The sequence below is a fragment of the Dermacentor albipictus genome, chromosome 1, assembly GCF_038994185.2.
Source record: "Dermacentor albipictus isolate Rhodes 1998 colony chromosome 1, USDA_Dalb.pri_finalv2, whole genome shotgun sequence".
Classification (NCBI taxonomy): domain Eukaryota; kingdom Metazoa; phylum Arthropoda; class Arachnida; order Ixodida; family Ixodidae; genus Dermacentor; species Dermacentor albipictus.
This window is the reverse complement of record NC_091821.1, coordinates 165,988,902-166,010,568: the sequence shown is the minus strand read 5'-3', so window position 1 is coordinate 166,010,568 and position 21,667 is coordinate 165,988,902. Positions and strand designations below refer to the sequence as shown.

At 47.7% G+C, this 21,667-nt stretch overlaps 1 protein-coding gene across 8 annotated transcripts in view; it reads left to right on the top strand.

The window, feature by feature from the left end:
- Positions 1 to 21,667, top strand: part of LOC135911508 (cytochrome P450 3A5-like) — a 197,435-nt gene that overhangs the window by 108,789 nt on the left and 66,979 nt on the right. For 2 of the 8 annotated variants that reach the window (XM_065443849.1, XM_065443872.1), the window contains exon 3: positions 8,598 to 8,662. The exons of 5 other annotated variants lie outside the window; for them this stretch is intronic. The gene's annotated coding sequence lies outside the window, so the exon portion shown is untranslated. Of the gene's footprint in view, positions 1 to 8,597; positions 8,663 to 11,538; positions 11,631 to 21,667 lie in introns of those variants that run through there. One more of the 8 variants, XM_070528835.1, reaches the window with a different exon arrangement.

Genomic DNA, 21,667 nt, shown 5'->3' with positions numbered 1-21,667 from the left:
GTCTTCTGATGACATTCTCAACGCAGTTAATTATTCTCTAAAAAATGCTTGGATTCCACCAGAATGGAGGACAGCCAAAGTTATTCCGGTGCTTAAAAAACAAGGAGCTGGCTACAACCTTGACAACATTAGGCCTATCTCTCTTACATCAAATATGGTAAAACTAATTGAAAGAGTTTTATATGATCGTATGATGGATCATATATCTGAAAATTCATTACTGAGCCCAAGTCAAATAGGTTTCCGGCCCGGTCTCTCCATTTGGTGTGCGCATGTAGATTTGGAAAGCCGCATCCAACTTGCTCAGCATAGAAAATAAGTTAGCGCTTTAGTGACACTTGACATAGCAAAAGCTTATGACAGCGTTGAGTACTCTCTACTGCTGGACACATTACAGTCCTACAATTTTCCGAAATATATAACGGCATGGATTTTCGAATTTCTAAGAAAATTTCATTGTTTTCAAAACGGCTTTTCTTCAAGAATGTTCGATCAGACAAGAGGGGTGACCCATTGGGCTGTTCTGTCTTCTATACTATTTAACCTGTTGACGAGTTCAGTACCACTGCACCAGGATGTGAATTTGTATGTCTATGCAGATGACATTGCATTTTTCGCGACAGCTAGAGACATCAATTCCCTTCGCCTGTCTTTGCAAACGTACCTCTGTACTCTACAGACGTGGCTTCACAACCTGCACCTGTCACTAAGCGTAAACAAAAGTGCAGTCCTTATTTTTCCGCTTTCCGGGCCGATACAGTTATCGTTAGTATATGAACAGAGAACCATTCCTCAGGTAGAGTCGCTTAAATACTTAGGTATCACATATGACGGAAAACTGAACTGGCGTTCTCACATAGAAAATATTGGAACGAAGGCGACATGAGCCGTAGGTTTACTGCGTAGAATCAGTAACCGACGCTCTGGTGTGCGAAGTGACACATTAAATATGATTTATGTATGTACGACCGATTCTAGAATTTGGTTGTGTTTTGTTCTCCGGAAGTGCAAAATATAAATTAAGGCCCCTTGTTCTGAGAGAAGCTCTTCGACTGTGTTTAGGTTTTCCTAAATTCGTGTCTAATAATGTATTATACCAGGAAGCGCGCCTACCTACTCTTCACACACAATTTCGCATGCTTACGGTTCAAACCTACTTAAGAGCTTATGATTCTTCGCTACGACGTGGACAATATGCATTTATTAGTGAACCAAGTCCATTTTTTGAGACCACGTGGTCACGGTTCCATACCCCGCAAGTTATATTTTTGCAAGCACAATTAGCACCTTTAAATGTTCGCCTTAGAGAAATAATTCCGCTCCATAGGTCTCCGGGGTCGCTGAAAATTGAATTTGCAGACATTTTTCCACAAAATGCGAAATTTCTGCCCACAACATATTTGAATGACCGTTTACAAGATTATTTGGCCCGTTTCAAGATAAACGTAATAGCGACCGATGCTTCTTCGTGTGAAGAGAAGGCAGGTGTGGGTATCTACTCACCATCCCTCAATTGGTCTTTTTCACTTCGCCTACCAGATCACACATCAGTTTTTCATGCCGAACTTCTGGCAATAGTTCTTGCCTTGCGGAAATTACCCATTCATATTACAAGAGTTATTATCGTCACAGATTCTCTATCTGTATGCAGCGCACTTACTGCGTCTACAAAGTCGACAACCGGAAATACGTTTTATTCATTAGCTCCACCTCACTTAAGTTTAGTGCATATAGTATGGGTCCCTGGCCACCGAGACATTCAAATTAATGAAAGAGCTGATTCCCTAGCACGAGCGTCTTTAGCAGGTCTTGTGCTATTTGTGCTGCCGGCAACTGCGCACATTACTGCAGCCAGATATCGGCAATTTTCTTTGAGCGAGGACAAAAAAGCTCTGTCATTAGTAAAATCTTCAGATTTTTTACACTTAAATTATTCTTGGAACCGGCAATGGTGTCCTAGCCGGAAATTTGAAGTTTCCTTTACTAGGCTGCGTTGCCGTATTTCAACACTTAATTTTTACTTGCACAGATGTGGTCTGGCGGTATCCCCTCTATGCTATCTCTGCAATGAACCAGAAACTAGGAGGAGGAGGAATAAACTTTTATTGTAGAACCAGCACTTTATGATGGCCGGGCCTACGCCTCCCACGAAGGGACGTCGAGGGCTTGCCTCGCCGCCGCCTCGCGGGCGTGCTGGGTCGCCCAGGTTTGGTCGTCGAGGGCGGAGCTCCGCAGAGCCTCATGCAACCTCGACGAGAGAGTCGTGGTGTTAGTTTGTGCGTACTGTGCTGGGCACTCCCATAGCATATGCGGAAGCGTAGCCGGGTGAATTCCACAGCACCGGCAGTTGGGGGTAGTGTAGACGTCCGGAAATATAAGGTGGAGGCGGGCGGGTGAAGGGTACGTGTTTGTTTGTAGTAGACGCAGGGTGGTAGCCTGCGCCCGGCTGAACTTTGGGTGAGGCGGGGGGAAGATTCGGCGACTCAGGTAAAAGGCCTTAACGAGATCGTTATAAGTTTTCAGACTGTCCCTGGTGTCCAACTCATCTCCAGTGACTCCGGCGCGGTTGACTAGGCCTCGCGCAATGGAGTGGGTGACCTCGTTGAGATTGGGGAGGTGTGGGTGGACAGGGCCCGCATGGGCCGGGATCCATGTTAGGGAGATTATGCTGTCTTTAGAGTGTGGTGCCTGGCAGAGGATGCGAAGAGCTTGGGGAGAAATACGCCCTTTGCTGAAGTTAGTAACGGCTGAGCGAGAGTCACACACTATGGTGTGACAGGTGGGATCTAAAGTGGCCAGGGCGATGGCCACTTCTTCAGCCGTCTCTGCAGTGGGGGTAGTGACGCTGCAGGCATGGTGTAGGGCTCCATCGCGTGTGGCAACGGCCACAAATCGTGTGCCATGGGAGTATCTGGCTGCATCAACAAATGTGACGCCAGGTACGTTGGCAAGGGCTTTTATGATAGCTCCGGCCCGAGCTTGGCGCCGGGCCCTGTTATATTCAGGGTGCATACTTCTAGGGATAGGGTCTATGTAGATCCAGCTACGGATGTCGGTCGGGATCGGTTGTTTGGGGCCCTGTTGCTGATGGTAGGTGAAGCCAAGCGTGGACAGAATAAAGCGCCCCGTTTCAGTATGGGTGAGCCGTTCAAGCTGAGAGCGTTGTTGGGCTTCAATGAGTTCGGAAAGGTTGTTGTGAACTCCCAGTTGGTTGAAGAGTTCAGTGCTGGTGCAATGTGGGAGACCAAGTGCTTGCTTGTAGACCCCTCGTATGAGGGTGTCGAGCTTGTTCTGCTCAGCCCGGTACCAGTTGAGGTACGCAGCAACGTAGGTAATGTGGCATATGACGAAGGATTGGACGAGCCGGAGAAGGCTTTCTTCTTTGAGTCCTCCTCGACGGTTAGATATACGTTTAAGAAGTCGTAGGGTGTTCTGAGATTGGGCACAGATCTTGTTGAGAGCTAAGGCGTTGGAGCCGTTGGTAGAGATGGTGAGACCGAGAACCCGGATACTAGGGACGTGTGGGATAGGACTGCCATCTTGAAGGCGTAGGGTGATGGCGTCACAGGGTCGGTGATCAGATTGGTGTTTGGGAGGGCGACCCCGCTGAATGGGCTTGTATAGCAGAAGCTCCGATTTAGCCGGCGAACAGCGCAGTCCAGTCCCTTGGAGATAGGCTTCAACCGTGTCAATCGCCGTTTGGAGGGCTGATTCCACTTGACCATCACTGCCTCGGTACGACCAGATGGTGATGTCGTCGGCGTAGATGGTATGGTTGATATTGTCGACTTGCTGTAGTTGCTTGGCAAGGCCAATCATGACTAAGTTAAAGAGCATGGGTGAGATAACTGAACTTTGCGGGGTGCCTTTGCTGCCAAGGGGAAGCTGGTCTGATCGTAAATCCCCGGCCGAGAGGGTAGCCGTGCGATTGGAGAGAAAGTCACGGATGTAATTGTAGGCTCGCTCTCCCAGCTGGAGGTTGGAGACCTGGTCAAGGATAGCTGCATGGGAAATGTTATCAAAGGCTTGAGTGAGGTCGAGTCCGAGAATGGCTTTCATGTTACGGGAACGATCGTTGAGCACTTGATGTTTGAGCTGCAACATAGCGTCTTGAGTAGAAAGGTGAGGGCGAAATCCAATGATGGTGTGGGGATAGAGAGAGTTGTCCTCGAGGTGACTGTTGATGCGTGCTAAGAAGGCGTGTTCCATCACCTTGCCTACGCATGAAGTGAGGGAGATGGGCCTTAAGTTATTGAGGCTAGATGGTTTGCCAGGCTTTGGGATTAAGATAACGTTGGCAGTCTTCCAAGCGGCTGGAAGGGCACCACTGCGCCAGCAATCGTTGATGTAGTCAGTCAGATGGGACACGGACTCGTCATCGAGATTGCGAAGGCTTTTGTTAGTGACCCCGTCTGGCCCTGGAGCAGAACGACCGTTAAGCTTGCGTAGAGCGGCGTGTATTTCAGATACGCTGAAATCGGCGTCTAGTGTAGGGTTGGGGCTACCGATGTAATTGCTGTGTGGACTGACTTGTCCCCTGGAGATATATCTGGTGCAGAGGTAGTCAAGCACCTGTTGTGGACCTTGCTTAAGGGTCTCCGTATAAAGGAGCTTCTGCAGCCGATCCTGTTGGGTGGTGCGGGTGGTGGTATTATCAAGCAGATGTTTGAGGAGTTGCCACGAGGAAGGGCGATGAAGTTGTCCATCCACCGTGTTACACAGCTCAGTCCATTGTTGCCGGCTGAGGATTTGACAATGCTCCTCAATGGCTGTGTTCAGTTTGGAGATCTTGCTTCTGAGGCGACGGTTTAGGCGCTGCCCCTTCCATCGAGCTAGGATGGAGGCTTTAGCCTCCAGAAGATGGGCGAGGCGGCTATCCATGCGTTCAACTGAGGCATCTGTAGTTACCACCCGAGTGGCCGTTTGAACATCAGTGCGTAGCGCTTGCATCCAGGTGTTAATGTCGGTAATGCCTTCTGCTGAGGTAGAACCTATGCGTATTTTTCGAAAAACATCCCAGTCAGTAATCGTGAATTCTTTAGTGGGGGCAGGGGCGGCAGCGAGTTGGAGTAAAGAGAGAGCAAGGATATGATGGTCGCTGCCCAGGTCTTGCTGGGTATTGGTCCAGTGTGCATTGGTGATATGTTTGATGAAGGTGAGGTCGGGGGTAGAGTCCCGGGTAGTGGAAGTACCGAGGCGTGTAGGAAAGGAGGGATCCGTGATGAGCGTAAGGCCTAAGTCGTGGTAATCTTGCCAGAGGTTGCGAGCTGCAGCTTCCGTGCGAACGTAGCCCCAGCCTGTATGGGCGAGGTTGAAATCACCGCCGATGAGTAGGGGGTGCGCTCCAGCTACGTGAAGAGCCTTCTTAAAGAGGGTGAGGAAGCGACACCTTGCTTTATCCTTGGGGCTATTGTAAATGTTCAGAAGGAAGATGCATTCTTTCCGTTTACGATTGGGAATTAATTCGAGGAATAGATGTTCGATGTGAGGACTATTGAGATCATGTTCAATAACAGGAATACGACGCCGTACTAGGGTGGAGACCCGGCGAAGAGGGTGGGTGGTATGGAAGGTTTGATAACCGGGGAGCGTGGTCGGGGCGTTGTTGGTTTCTTGAAGTAGGATAGCTTCCGGGCGGCGGGTATGTTGGCGTAGGTATTGATTGAGTACTGGTTGTTTATGATGAAAGCCTCGGCAGTTCCACTGCCAAATGAGGGCGTCTTGATTAGTGTGAGCCATGGTGGGAGATGGTGGATGTCGCCATCGGCGTCCCGGAAGGGTCGCAGACGGGGGCGGCATGGCTAGGAGGCGTGAGAATATGAGTTTCCAGGTTGGTCACGCGTTGGACAATACCAATGAAGGCTTGCTGGATGGAGTCCAGTGCATGTTGGAAAGTGTTAATAGTTGTTTGAAGTGAGATGAGCATGTCTTTAACTTCAGAGCGGACCTGGCCCGTGGCTCCATCTTGCAGGGCTCTCTTCTTGGGGGCGGGAGTCGAGGGGGCCTCCTGACTAGGTGCAGGGACGTTCTGTGCGATAGGTGTAGGGGCTGGTGTTTGGGACTGTTTGAGGTCTCTAACCTCCTGCGAGAGTTTAGTTAGGAGATCGCGTAGGATGGCGTTCTCGCGCTTAAGCTGAGCTATTTCTGGGTTTTCTGGTGAAAGAGGAGGGTAGGTGACTTGTGTGTTGTCGATCTTACGACCCTCTCGCGAGGTGCCCATGAGAGCGTCTGCGAAGCTCACCTTGCTGTTGTTGGTAGATGTGATGCGTGAAGCCGATGCAGACCGGGATCTTGAGCGTTGTTGCCTGGATCGAGATGGAGTTCTGGAGCGGGAACGGCTCCCCCTTGACGGTGTGCGGGAGCGTGGCCTGGTTCTGGTGCTGAGGGTGGAGGGGCCGGCTTGTTTATAGGTGGCCTGGCTGGTTGTTCGTCGTTCTCCGATACGCTTGCGGATGACGTACGGGGTTTTATATCGAGCGGCACAGCTTTTGTCCGCGGTGAGATGGGGACCACCACAGAGCGAGCACTTAGGATTACAGTTATGGTCGGCGGGGGGGTTGCGGACACCACAGCCCCGGCATATCTTGTTATTTGGGTAGGGACAAACGTCCATACGGTGTCCGAGGCGGCCACACTGGTAACAAATGTCAATTTGCTTCCGATATAGCGAACATGGGAGTAACGTGGAACCGTAGCGGACCTGATAAGGCACATCCAGTCCGTCAAAAGCGATGATCACTGTTGTAGTTGAAGCGATGCGCTTGGCTGCCAAGGCTGTCGGGTTTCGGGCAGTGACAATTTTGTTGTGGATCTGCTGGGGAGTCTCCGTGAGTGGGATCCCACGGATGACCCCCTTCGTCGTGTGCTCAGCTGCGGTTTCGTATGCATTGACCTCGTGGTTGACGCCGTTCACATGGATAGAGCGGATGCGAGCGTACCGGTCTGCATGGTCCGGGCGAGGTGTACTGACGACAACGATGTTTTGTTGTGTATTCGGGCAGACAGTGTCTTCTGAGCTTTCTTCGTCCGTGAGGTTCGCTGCTCGGAGAATGGCGGTGGTTACCACGGGACTGCCGATCTTGGCTATATGAAGGGCGCCCTTGGGGCGGATGACAATCTTGATGTCCTCCGTCGGAAGCGGCGGCATGCGGCCCGCCTTCAAAACTTGAGCTTTAACGGGCTATAGATCACTTTTTATTATCATGCCGGCGGTTTTCTAATCATCGAAAGCTATGTCTAGAAATTCCACTTCAAAATTTAGGATTACCTTTAAGCAGCACTGTTATACTCTCCCTTGGAGCAACAGTTTTAGGATATAGCCACAGGAACGTTTGCCTAGCCATTTATAATTTCCTATGTGGCACAAAAAGAATGCCTTGTTAATAGTTTTTAGTTTCAGGAATTGATTTATTTCTACTGCAGTTTAGAAAATTCAAAAAAGTAAAAGCACAACTTCACAGGTCAAATCTTACTATTATTATTCATAATTTACCTTACTCAAGTTTAAGTATATCCTATATCTTTTTTTGTTTAACATTCCTATCAACGCAAGGCTTACTATAGTATTGATCAATACTTTATCTCATGTATTCATAGATTATTTTACATCTTGGATTATTTGTTTTCCTTTCTTTTTTCGTGTTATTTATTTATTAACCAATTTATTTTATTTTATTTATTGAATCATATTACCACCCGATTCGTGGCCTATCCCCATCAGTGGGTTTGTGCCATTAACTGAGGCTTCATCATCATCATCATCATCATCACCCGCCTCAGCGAGAATGCGTTTTTCTATTGCCGTTCTAGTTAGGAATGCTACATGCTGTAGGACAGAAACCTGCTAGAAGAAAAAAAAATCAAATTTTCAGTTCTTCTCAATCTGCAGCCCATAAACCGAACCAGAACTAGTATATAAGCGTTCTAAATTGTTCAAATGCATAAACAACTATAAAATAACACTTTAGAGATTTTTTTCTTTTCAAGCACGGCGTTTTTTTCATACATCATGCCCGACGCGATGTCTGCGGTACTACACACCCTTAAAACGGTTGCACCCTTTGGGGTGTATATTTGTCCCACAACAATAATCGTCATCTGCCTTGCTGGCGTTTCCTTTCTTGAAAACTCGGCTCTGGCTACTTTCCTGTCGAGAATGCTGCGTCACACTGATAACGCGCATGCCGTTCATGACTGGGAAGTACCGGGCTCGCAGCGTTAAAGAGAGGAAACGCGGGCAAGACAGATGACGATTATTGTTGTGGGACAAGATACGCCCCAAAGGGTGTATATTTTTCTAAGAGTGTAAACAAAGATTACGCCCTTTGAGGTGTATTTTTGCCACACAACGATAATCGTCATCTGTCTTGCCCGCATTTCCTTTCTTTAACGCCGCGAGCCCGGTACTTCCAAGTCACGAACGGCATGCGCGTCATCAGCATGACACAGCATTCTCGACATGCAAGTATCGATCGCAGCGTTTTCAAGAAAGGAAACGCAAGCAAGACAGATGATGATTATCGTTGTGTGGCAGATATACATCCCAAAAAGTGCAACTGTTTTTTTAGTGTACCTTGATGTCCGGCGTCATATTCTAGGTGACTGCCCTTTGAGTCAGCGCATGGCTTCACTGCTCCGTTTCTTCTTTCGCCAATTTTAAGAGGTGAGGGATTTTCTTTTCAAGTGCATTACAAAGAGTGCATGACGTATTCTTGTACCGGATACTTTCCACTTGTTCATGACGTAGAACAAGACTGCAATGGCAATGGCTGCAAAGAAAATTCAGGCGGACAATGACAAAAATTAGCAACTACGTACGTGTTCTGACATTTCAGCGAACTTTGCGCTTTGTGAAACCACGTGTGATGTGGATCTTAAATTTAACTTTTATTTGTTCTGATAGCTGTACTGAAGCTGTACGGCTGTACTGAAGTACTGCATTGTACTGGAGGGTGGCATCATCCAGCCCTCTAACAGTCCCTGGGCATCTCCGGCTGTCCTCGAAAAAAAAAAAAAAAAAGACGGCTCCATAAGGTTCTGCGTCGACTGTCGTCGCCTTAACTGAATAACGCTCAAAGATCTCTATCTCCTGCCGCGCATCGACGATGCCTTGGACAGAGTGCAGGGATCGTAATTATTCTGCTCGCTGGATCTGTGCTCCGAGTACTGGCAAGTGCTAATGGCAGCGGCCGATCGCCAAAACACAGCCTTTGTAACACCTAATGCACTATATAAATTCATCATCATGCCCTTCGGCCTCTGCAATGCGCCTGCCACTTTCCAACGAAAGATGGACGCCATTTCTCGAGGGCTGAAGTAGAACACGTGCCTTTGTTACTTAGATGACATTGTGGTTTTTTCTACTGACATTGCGTCGCTCCTCAATCGCCTCGAGCAAATCTTTGTGTGCCTCTCCCTGCAGGGCTGCAACTAAATTTGAAGAAATGCCACTTCGGCATTCTCGATCGTGTGGTGTCAAAAGACGGTATCCTCCCAGACCCAACGGTACTTAGGGCCGTAGCCGCGTTCCCCAAATCAACTACCATGAAAGAGCAGCTTCGCAGCTTGATCGGCCTATGCCCATATTTCTCATATTCCTGTTTCATATTTATCTGTCAAAGAATCTTTTGATGCAAAATGAAAAAAATATATTTGTCTTCTAGACTGTCCTAAATTACAAATTCTTTCATACAGCCCCTGAGAGAAAAAAAACTGACCATACTTAGCAGCAGCGCAAAAAAATGAGTAAAGCAAAAAGAACGGAAATACACATGATCGCTACTTCTTACCCTTGTCTTTATTGTATACAATCAAATATTGGGACCTCACTCTACCGTTTGTCACATTTGCTTATATTTCCTCGCGCCACGACATAGTTGGTTTTTCCCCATTTTTCCTTCTGTTCGGCCGAGAACCAGCACTGCTCCTCGACACAACCCTCCCTGTTCACGCGGCACCGACCAATGAATATGCATTTGACGCCATCGCCCGCTGTGCCCACGCAAGGGAAATTACCCGCGACCGCCTTCTGAAATACTAAGAGAGTCAAAGGCGTTTGTTCGACCGGCGACACCGAGACGTGCACTTCCCGCCTGGTTCTTTGGTGCTTCTATGGTCTCCGTCGCGTCAGGTCGGCCTGTCAGAAAAACTGCTGTCTCGTTACACAGGCTTCGTACCGTGACTCCCGTCACCTACGAGATCGCCCCATCTGCTTACCAGTCCAGTGATATCGTGCACGCTACACCACTGAAGAAGTATCACCCTCCTAGTGATGACATTTAGACGCTCCGGGACGTCGCTTCCGCCGCCGGGGGATTATGCTACACGCGTGTGGTATTTGATTGTTTAAACGAAGCGCGTGGGCGCCATCACTCGAGAAAAGAGGAGGAAGAACGCTCTCTGGCTCTCGAGATGTCGGCTGAACTGGCCAGCGCTGCATTAACCCTTGTAAATATATTTTGTAAATAGTCTCCAGTTTTAATCCTCCGTTCGCGTAACAATATTTTGAGCTTTTACCACCTGATGTAATTTTAGTTTTGAGACAAACTGCATGTTTCGAGGAGATTTGTTGTTTTGTAATGTTTCTGTGACGCACGATAGAAAATTCAAACAGGACAGTAGTTCAGAGGAAGATGGAGGCTAGAAGTGATAAATAGTGGTCGAACCAGGAATGTCGACTGCAGCCAACGTTGCGACAAATTAAATTCTTTTCGACAAGGTGGCAACTGCCCTCACGAAGAGGAATACCCTTGCCGAAACGTTGGCTTCAGCAACTTGCCTGGTTCACTTAGTATTCTTCACGACAGAAAGTGTTTACACGCCAAATTTCTGTACAGTGGAACACAAAAAAGTGAAATAACAGAAACACATAAAGAGAAAACACAATACTTTCTGTGGCTAAAAGCGGATAATTGTTTTCACACATACATTTTCTGCAATATGAAAGAGAAAATAATATTAAAATAACAGGAACATTTGAAACAGAAAACAGAATGAACTTTTTAAAAAAGTGACAAATCCAAATGAGAAAACAGAGTTTTACAGAAATTTTCTGGCAAGGCAGCTGCCGGAAAATTTGTCTTTTACAGTGAAGCTGTCTTCCTCTAGCTCCCACATGCATATCCCGCATGCGTTCCTAGGGGGTGGGGGTGGGCGAGGGGGGGGTAGCCTGACCGGCTTACGTCCGTATCACACCGCGTGGACGCGACTGCGTGGGCCAATCCCGGAGATAGCGCAATACCGGGCCGACCAGAGAGCAGGCTTCAAGCAATCATCCAACTTCCAAAACTAAGTTTCATATCTTGGCTACAAATAGAACCACACAAATTCGGCGTTGTAAGAGAAACAATATATATATATATACACACAGCAATGTACTTAGTGTAGCAAGTTGGCCTTGACGCGCCTTATTTGTTTTAACTCTTGTTTGACGAATGATGAGAGGGGTAAAGAGTGTGGCGACGGCTCCTGTGCAGGTGGCTTGCTCTTGTGTGGTTATAACGTCACGGGCGTCGGAGGTGCCGGTGCGGCTGCGGCGGCGGCTGCGGCGGCGGCTGCGGCAGGTGCATGGGAGGTGCGCTGGCCGCGGCGGCGCTTGTGTCTTGCGCAGTGTGGTGCCGTATTAAAATGACGTAAGATTTCATAACATATGCAGCCCATGTAGCAGTCTAAACAGCTTCGCTTGTAATCCGTCCCCATATGAATGTTGCGGCCACACGGATATTTTAAGGAAGTATTTTTATAGTGCAGCAACCGAGCGTATGCACTTCAATATATATTTTCAGGCGCTCACTAAATGTAGCGGACACGGTAAAGTAGCAAAGCAGAGACCTTTGTACTAGGGTGACAAGAGTATCACACGAGAGCGTAGGGAATTGAATGGTCCAGGGAGTAAATGTCCTAGGGACAACTTCGAATTTCATTCCGCGTCGGCGACCCGAAGAGCGCCTGCCACAAATGCCGCGAATCTTGGACGTGTAACACTGTACCGAGCTGCAGCTCGCTTGAAATGAACGGCACTTCGTCGAGTCCCAGTACACTAAACTCGCTTCGGCAGTTTCGCTGGAACAGGCTTTGGCTTGGCCCAAAGCATCCCCATTTGCATACGCCTGTTGGCGGCGACGATGCCCTAATGACTCTCGCAGGCACGTGGCCAATTAGGCAGCGCCCCGAGGCTCTTCCGACCGCCTCCCCTCTGGCACGCCAGATCATCCCCGGTGCAGCTAGCGTTGTCTCTGGCAGCCGAGAGGTTGCGCTGCCTACTTCGTTCTGATTTCCCGCAAGAATGGAACGTGCTGCAGGCGGGGCTGCTCCAGCAGGAGCCCACGCTGCGCAGGATGTTGAAGAAAAGTTGTCTGCCGCTCAGCCTCACAGCTGTCCCACCCCATCACCTGCAGTTACTGAATCTTTCCGAAAACTTCTCTGCACCACTTGGTCAGGAGCAGGAGGAGGAAATAAAGAGAGAAGGCAGGGATGTTAGCCAACTTAATATAGCACAAGACTCTCACACCGATGCTGAAATGAAAGGAATAGGTGCAGTGGTATGCAGCCAGGGCTGTGGATGATCTGGTGGCCTACGTTGTGTCTGTTAATCAATCAATCAATCAATCAATCAATCAATCAATCAATCAATCAATCAATCAATCAATCAATCAATCAATCAATCAATCAATCAATCAATCAATCAATCAATCAATCAATCAATCAATTTAGGTAGAAAGTGACATTTCACGAGGAATAAGTTTATTTTGTAAAGGATAAAAAAGTCGACATATTACTGTGAGCTAAAGCTCTGCTTGAGTAGTCTTAGAAAGAAGTACATTTAACTTCTCAGTTCTGTAATACGATGGGTATTTGTAGGTTTTCAACGAAAGCTTGTTTACAAAAGATACCCTCTACCGTTTCGTTTGTGATAATAGGAATTTTGCAACAAATGTTAAAAGGGGATCACTTCGTTTTATTTTTCATTCTTTCATGTCTATTTAGGTCTTCCTTTTAGTTTCAATAGTTTGCACCGCGGAATAAAACGGGTTGTGCATGTTATATACTGTGCTTTTCCTTATGGGAAAACATCGAATGGCCCATTCAGCAAGAAAGCCGGCGTCTATAGAAGCGAAATGGCACCTAAATTTCAATTGCCTGCGACACCACGTGACGTGCGCGCGTCGACGGAGCAAAGCTGGTGAAAGGGATCCACCTGCTGCAGTAATAGCGCGCCGAAAAAACAACAACAAAAGAACAGGACAAATTCGAAAGGAAAAATGTTTACGATAGTCAATTTCCAACCTAGGGCCCCACGCCCAAAAGGCGAGTGTCTTGCCCACTGAGCTAAACCAGCGCCTCTTGCATGTCGCGGGCCCATGTACTCTGCTTTATGACGTCATGCTACTTGAACCGAACTTTCCATGGCCAACCCAGGCGTGACGAGAGCGGTGACATCAAAATCCCCATGGCCTACTCGGCAGCATCCCCATTAGATTCTATGGCAGTCGATCAAGGCAGCATGACGTCACGGATTGAAGTACACCGGCTTTGGGCCATCTAGGAGGCACTTGCCAAGTGTCTCAACGCGCTCGCTTGCCCACGAGGAGTTGATAACCCGAATGACCGCTCAGCGACGTTCAATTGGACATTAATGATTTCATATTCACAACTCATAAGTGCTTAGGTGTCCTCGGATTATTTTTCTTAGTTCGAACACATTTTGAAGAAATCACGTGGAGCATATAGCAAAATTGGACCAGTCGAGGTGGACTACCTGAAGACCCCAATGTTACTTTCGCGACAAATCGCAATGTTCAGATGGCTAATTAAAATGATGCAATAAATATTTTTTATTCAATTTAGGGCACATGTCGCAATTGAGAAATTGAAGCTGCGCAATAGTGAAGCCATGTCGTCTTAGCAGAAATTCTAATACTAGCGCCACTTTCGAGATATCCATCCTCCAAATATGCTAAAAATCGGTTGGCGTTACATTTACAACCCCCTAAAATTGCTTAACGTATGCTTTTGGTAAACTGGAGGCCAATGTATTTCGCAGCACCACTTTATGGCCGGATATCTTCAAATGGATGCTAGTGTTACGATTTCTGCTAAGCAAACGTGACTTCACGTCCAATCGGCTTCAATTTTGCTAGGGCATCATGTACGCTAAAAGAAATAATTGAAAAGTAATTAGTGAATGTTTTTCATTTACCACATTCCGGTTTGTCGCACAAGTAACGTCTCCCTCTTCAGGTACCGTTTGTGTTATTCGTGACAGGCAATCTGTAAAATGTTTGTTTGAAGTAAAAAAAAGGTGGTATTGATATAATCTCGATCGGATGAGGTGGGTCTTCACCGCAAAGATCAGGAGATGGCGACGAAGGCGGCCATTGTGATAAAAAAATAGAAAGAATGCATTCATTTCATTGGCACATTGTTGTGACTCCATTCATATATCGAGCGGTTCTGCCTAACACGGGGGCCAGGACGGCCTTAAATAACCTCTCGCGTACAGCCGATACAATAGGCGGAGAGGTCGCCATCGAAAGGGTCATTCACTTCTCGAGGTCGTGTGGTAGTCAGATTCTGCTTTTGGTTGCACTCATGGAGGTGTCAGTGCCTGCGTGTTAGCGCAGCCTTGTGTTCGTTTATCAAGTTGTGAAGTGGACGACCTCCTCCTTTTCGTGTCCGCTCAGGGCGTGGCAAGTGCCATAGGTGTAATGCTTTCTCGGGGATAGGGGCGATTAGCTCGACGCGGGAAGGCGAGCTGGAGCTTTTCCCACACTTGAAGATCGAAGTTCCAGGTCCATTAAAACACTATATACATATAGCTGATTTTATTTAATAATATTCAGCGTAGATTCATGGTGTGCGCCATAAGTCCACCGATTATAGTCCGGTGGGCGGCATCGGTGCAGCCCCACCTTAAATAGGTTGTGGCACCTCGATGAGGGTAATCCGGGACATCATAACAAGAGTTTCGGTTTACCGAACCTCTAACAGCTAGCTCTCTATGCCCACGAGGGTAGCTGGCAGAGGGCAGAACTGACAAGTCGTACTGAAGGCCAGCCTTCGATCTGGAGCCCATAGACATGCTGTAGCTTGTTTCCTCTCAGACTAGAGAGATCGAATTTCCAGACAAAATCATAACAGCCCGTCCGCGGCCACAGGAATTCTCGAAGGGGTTCCAGCATCCAAGCACCTCGAAGAGGCCGGTAGACTCTGCCTCTGCTTCGTTTCGCCGTGTGTTCCAAGGCCTGCCAGGTGACACCATCTGGAAATAAACCACGTCAAGCCCAAGGCACTACAGAGAGCACCCAATTAACCATGAGAACTGCCACGTCTCCATGTTCTTCAAATAAAACCTTATTAGATTTTGGATTCCAGACAGACAGACAGACAGACAGACAGACAGACAGACAGACAGACAGACAGACAGACAGACAGACAGACAGACAGACAGACAGACAGACAGACAGACAGACAGACAGACAGACAGACAGACAGACAGACAGACAGACAGACAGACAGACAGACAGACAGACAGACAGACAGACAGACAGACAGACAGACAGACAGACAGACAGACAGACAGACAGACAGACAGACAGACAGACAGACAGACAGACAGACAGACAGACAGACAGACAGACAGACAGACAGACAGACAGACAGACAGACAGACAGACAGACAGACAGACAGACAGACAGACAGACAGACAGACAGACAGACAGACAGACAGACAGACAGACAGACAGACAGACAGACAGACAGACAGACAGACAGACAGACAGACAGACAGACAGACAGACAGACAGACAGACAGACAGACAGACAGACAGACAGACAGACAGACAGACAGACAGACAGACAGACAGACAGACAGACAGACAGACAGACAGACAGACAGACAGACAGACAGACAGACAGACAGACAGACAGACAGACAGACAGACAGACAGACAGACAGACAGACAGACAGACAGACAGACAGACAGACAGACAGACAGACAGACAGACAGACAGACAGACAGACAGACAGACAGACAGACAGACAGACAGACAGACAGACAGACAGACAGACAGACAGACAGACAGACAGACAGACAGACAGACAGACAGACAGACAGACAGACAGACAGACAGACAGACAGACAGACAGACAGACAGACAGACAGACAGACAGACAGACAGACAGACAGACAGACAGACAGACAGACAGACAGACAGACAGACAGACAGACAGACAGACAGACAGACAGACAGACAGACAGACAGACAGACAGACAGACAGACAGACAGACAGACAGACAGACAGACAGACAGACAGACAGACAGACAGACAGACAGACAGACAGACAGACAGACAGACAGACAGACAGACAGACAGACAGACAGACAGACAGACAGACAGACAGACAGACAGACAGACAGACAGACAGACAGACAGACAGACAGACAGACAGACAGACAGACAGACAGACAGACAGACAGACAGACAGACAGACAGACAGACAGACAGACAGAGACAGACAGACAGACAGACAGACAGACAGACAGACAGACAGACAGACAGAGAAACTTTAATTGGTCCTAAGGGACTACGTTGTCGTAGTCGCGGGCCGCACCTGCGCCGGGGGCGGAAGACCGTGATCTTCAGCCCTGTCGCAGGCCCTTTGGACAGCCCGAAGCTGGACTTGAAGGTCGTTGCTCTTGACGGCTTCATCCCAGTCTTGGATTCCAGAGAATTAACAAAATGAGAAAAAACAGACTTCAGCGCGTATTTTAACCAAACTACTGCTTAACGTTGTTTTTTCTTCTTTGAGAAAGCCACGGATATTGAGAGGCTGAGAGGGCATTGAAACACAGGAATAGCGGCGTTAATCATAAATTGAAAACAAGCAAGCAATATGCATTCTAAAATAGCAAAAAGGGGCCCTTCACAACGTTTTGCTTCACACGGGGAAGCTGCAGCTGATTTTCTTCACCCGCTCTTCCATATTAGGAATGGGGTAATTCTGATCCTTGGTTATGGCATTTAGCCTGCGGTAATCGATACAAGGCCTGGGGCTTTTCCTGGGACCTTCAACCAGAATTAGCGGGGACGTGTACTCACCCTCGGAGGAAACAACTAACGCTGGCTCTAAGATCTTCTGGATCGCAGTTTCCAAAATTTTACTCCGCCTAAGTGAAACCCGGTAGGACCTGCACCTAAATAGCTCCTCAGACGCCAGCCTAATATGCTTTATCAAGCTAGTTGTACCTATCGGACCCAAAAAACACTCTTCAAAGTCACCCATGAGCTCTCCTAGTTCGCTTCGCTGGCGTGGACCTAAATTTGGGCCTGCGCTTATGTCCGCGAAAACCTTCGCAAGTGAAAGTTCTGTTGGCGGCATTATAAGCAAATCCTGTTTCCACTTCGGGCACATTCAGTGCGAGATGACCTATGGCTTCGCGCTCTCGATATGGCTTCATTAGGTTCGTGTGGTAGATCGTCAGCTCTTTACGTATGCCCGGTATTTTGATGGCATAGTTAGTATCTGTGAGCTTCTCTATGACCCTCTCAGGTCATTCGCAAAGAACGTCTTGCTTGTTTTTTATGCACATCGTCAGCAAAAGCACCTTATCTCCTACAGTGAACGTTCACTCCCGAGTGTTCCTATCATATATACTTTAGCCTTCCTTAATCCTAGATGACAAGCCCAGCCGTTGCCGGGGCGCCGCTTGAGGATTGAGTATCTTGCGGGAACAACGAGATCATACTGTACTCCTTCGTCTCCTTGTGCTGTCGATACAAAAGACCACCGCGGCTCTGAAAAGTGATGTTCTTCCTGGCTAACCCCTTTTCCTCTTGTTCTTTCACCTTGTCGAAGGATACATCACTCTCTCATTCCACTGCAATTCCCTCTTTATCAACCTTCAGCAGGCCTAAAAAGCCTTCCGAATGTGGCAGCGCCAAATTGGTCTCTAATTCCTCTGCTAGCCCTTGCTACGGTATTCCCACTGCCCCGGGCGCCTTCTCCACCGCTTCCACTAGCTATGTGCTGGGCTTCCTGAGCGACTATGCCGGGAGGCATATTTCTGGTTTCGTTGCCGTGCTATATCTCCGCCGTGATTTCCCGAGCGTTCGAACGTGTGAGAGCTTGGACCATATGGTCGTCAAAACTCTGGCCCTTTTCCTTTAACAGTACCTCCAAGCGATTTTAAGGTAAGTAGGGATAATGTTTGGGCAGATTTTGCGATACTGCAGCTGCAGTCAGCATTAGCCCAAACGGGCTTTTAAGCTTCACGCTGGCTATGGACAAGCAAACACTATCATCCTAAACTGCTTGCCGGATCCACGCACATTCCCCGGTAAAATGCTGAGGTTTCACATACGCAGGGCGGATAATGTTCATTGCAGCAGCTCAGTCCCTAGGTACCTTACATGGCACTCCATTCACTGCTAGATCGCGAAGATAGGGTTCTAGGAGCGCCAAGTTGTCGTCGTCGCCATTCACGAAAGAAAAAAAAACATTTCTAGGCTTCTGGCAGCCGATCGCAATGTGTCTAGGCTTTTGGCAACGGAAATAAACTATTGGTTTTCTAGCTTCCAAACGCCCTTTCCGTTTTTCTTTCGTCTTTCGCAGCGGTGTTATTATGGCCGGTACAATCGATCGGCACGTCTTTTGTCCCACCTCCAGCTTTCTCGTTGTGAAACGACGCCTGTTTTCCTCTTTGCTGAATTTGGTGAATGGCCCTGACGCGTGTTTTCACAGTTTCACGAAGCGCGGCGAATTCATCTGCTAGCACTGCAGCACGTTCCAAGCCTTTTTCGCCCTACCTATCTTTAATCCACAGGCACATTTCTTCGCTCAAGGACCTATAGAACCGCTCCATGCAGATTAGCTGAACAACCTTGTCGTGACAACCGAAGGCGTCTTCCGCTGTTAGCCGCTCAATAAAATTGACTTTCAGCTTATAAGTGTAATCTTCAAAAGACTCGCCCGGTGTTCTAACTGCCTCCCGAAAACGACGGCGGGAAGCTTCCGCTGAGAACCAATATTTACTGAGCAACGCAGCTTTTACTTTCTGATAGTCGCCTGCATCGTCTCTATTTAGCATTTGCAATTACTTCGATTGCTTCGACAAGAAGAACGGTCAGAATCTGTTGTGGCCAACTTTGTAGTACCAACCCGTTTTTTTTCGCAGGTTCGTTGAAAAGTAACGAGAAACAATCGCGTGTCATCGTTCAACTTGTACGGCGGCATGAGATCCCTTATTTTGTTCCTGCTTCACCTCAACGTCTATCATTTATTGAGAGGTTATTTGCTAATTGCCTCGCCAGATCCGGCTTTACATCCCATTATTTTAGCTTTAGTTCTTGAGCTCTCTGTTCCTCTTATTGCTTTCTTTCTGCGGCTTCTTTTTGATCCGCTCTCTGCCTTTCTTCTGAAGTGTTCTGTTCAGCTTTCTCGTTTCGTTTCTCTATCGCTTCCCAATGCTATAGAAATTTCGTCCTCAACAGCCCCGCATTTCTCAATCACTCCAATAATCTGCGACTTTCTTTGACTTTTACCGACCTCAATTCTCAGCTCTTCACAAAGTAATAACAACTCTGGCTTCCTCCGTTTGCTCAAATCGATGGTCAATCCCGAACGAGAATTTTATTACGCTGCTGTGACGTGAGGAAGGTTTCAAAATGAGCCTTTACGGACAGAAACAAATTTGCTATTTTAGAAAACACATGAGCTAAAACCCGGCAAATTTTCAAAGAAATTCAAGCACTCATTATTCTGCTGAAGCTAAAATGAAGCATGGAGTATCCCATTGCTTCCAACCAGGTGATACGATGTCGACCGGGTGAGATTATAAAGATTAAATACGAGGTTTTTACGTGCCAAAACCACCTCGACAGAATCAGGTGGGTCTTCACCGCAAGAATCAGGAGACGGCGACGAAGGCAGGCATCGTGATGATGAAAAAATAGAAAGCTTGCATTCATTTCATTGGTATATCCTCCTGAGTTCCGAGGTGTATTAAAGTTCACAGATTTTTGTGAGCTTTCCAGAAATTCATGTTAACGTTACAGAGACGAAAAATGAATTTTAGTATTTCACAATTGTCGGCTGTTTTTGCACAGCATGATGTCCAATATATTTGACACTGGAACTCTACCCGGTCATTTTTGGGGTAGTGAGTATGCAGTAGAAAAGGGCACATTTAATATTAAAAATGGCTTCAAAAGTGCAAAATCTGTTTATTAATCAAAATTTCATCACAGAAAAAGAACGAGTGATAAAGTATGAGAAATAGAGCTTACTTTTTCGGCGGTCACCATAGAAAGCCGTGCTGCTGAATGCCGCCATTGCAAACACCCCTGGTAGCCAAACTACTAATGCATTTTCAACAAAACTTCATAGGTGGTGCTAGTAGGTGCCTAAAATATTGGAAAATTTGGTTTTATGGGGTAAAACATGCTGCGGCCTGGGTAGTGGTGGAGTATTTGATGTCCAATATATTGGACAAATGCCCCATAGCCGGAACTCAGGAGGATATGGTTGTGGCTCCATTCAAGTATCGAGCGGTTCTGCTTAACAAGGGGGCCAGGACGGCCTTAACCCCTCGCGTAAAGCCGATATAATCGGTGGAGAGATCCTCACCGAAAGGGTCATTCACTTCTCGTGGTCTTGTGGTAGTCGAATTATGCTTTTGGTTGTGCCCATGCAGGTGTCAGTCCCTGCGTGTTCAGCGCAGTCTTGTGTCCCCTTGACAGGTTATGGACTGGACGACCTCCTCCCCTTCGTGTCCGCTAAGGAAGTGGCAGCGGCCAGAAGGGTGACACTTTCTTTGGGATGAGGGCAATTACATCGACGCGGGAAAGTGAGCTGGAGCTTTTCCCACACTTGAAGATGGAAGTTTCAGGCCGATTATAACAGTATATACATATAGCCCCCGCAAGCGAAAAGCTTTCCCTGCGTTCTCCCATAGCGGACATCGAGGATCGCGTGACGCATACGTCATGGGCCCAAGTAAAACTCTTGCTTTGCTAGTTGGTTCATGCTTGAATTAGTAAAGGCTAGGTGCAGAAGACTAGGACTCAAGAAGAACACAAACGACAGGACCGGCGCCGGTCCTGTCGTTTGTGTTCTTCTTGAGTCACGGGCCCCGCCTTCATTTCTTTTTCTCCTCGCGTCTTTTTTTTTTTTTGCGGTGCTGGGCAGTTCTGTTGACGGCATTGCGCACAAGCTGTTGTGATGTCTCGTTTCGCGCAGCGCACGATTTTGCGCGCTGTGCGCAAGGACACATGACTAGCGGTATAATTCAGTGGTACGCGAATACTGCGGCAGATCAAGCAAGTCGTAGAGCATGATCACGTGCTGGAACACGGTAGAAAATGGCATAGTTTCGGTACCTGCGCACGTGACTGCGTGACCGTGGGAACAAGCGGACGAAGCGGAAGTACATTTATCTTGCTTCGGTGCGAAGTAAAACGAGAAACACGCAGGCATTCCGTTTGTGTGTTTTATTATTTCTCTAAACTTCAATTCGTCAATTCAAGCAACAGATCACACAAATAACAGATGATGCCTTGGATAATTCTCGAAGTCACGTGTCGCCACGAGCAACGTCACACTGCGCACACGACTACGTAGGCGCAGGGGCATGACTATACGTGACCGTCCGGCTTGGAGCGCGGTC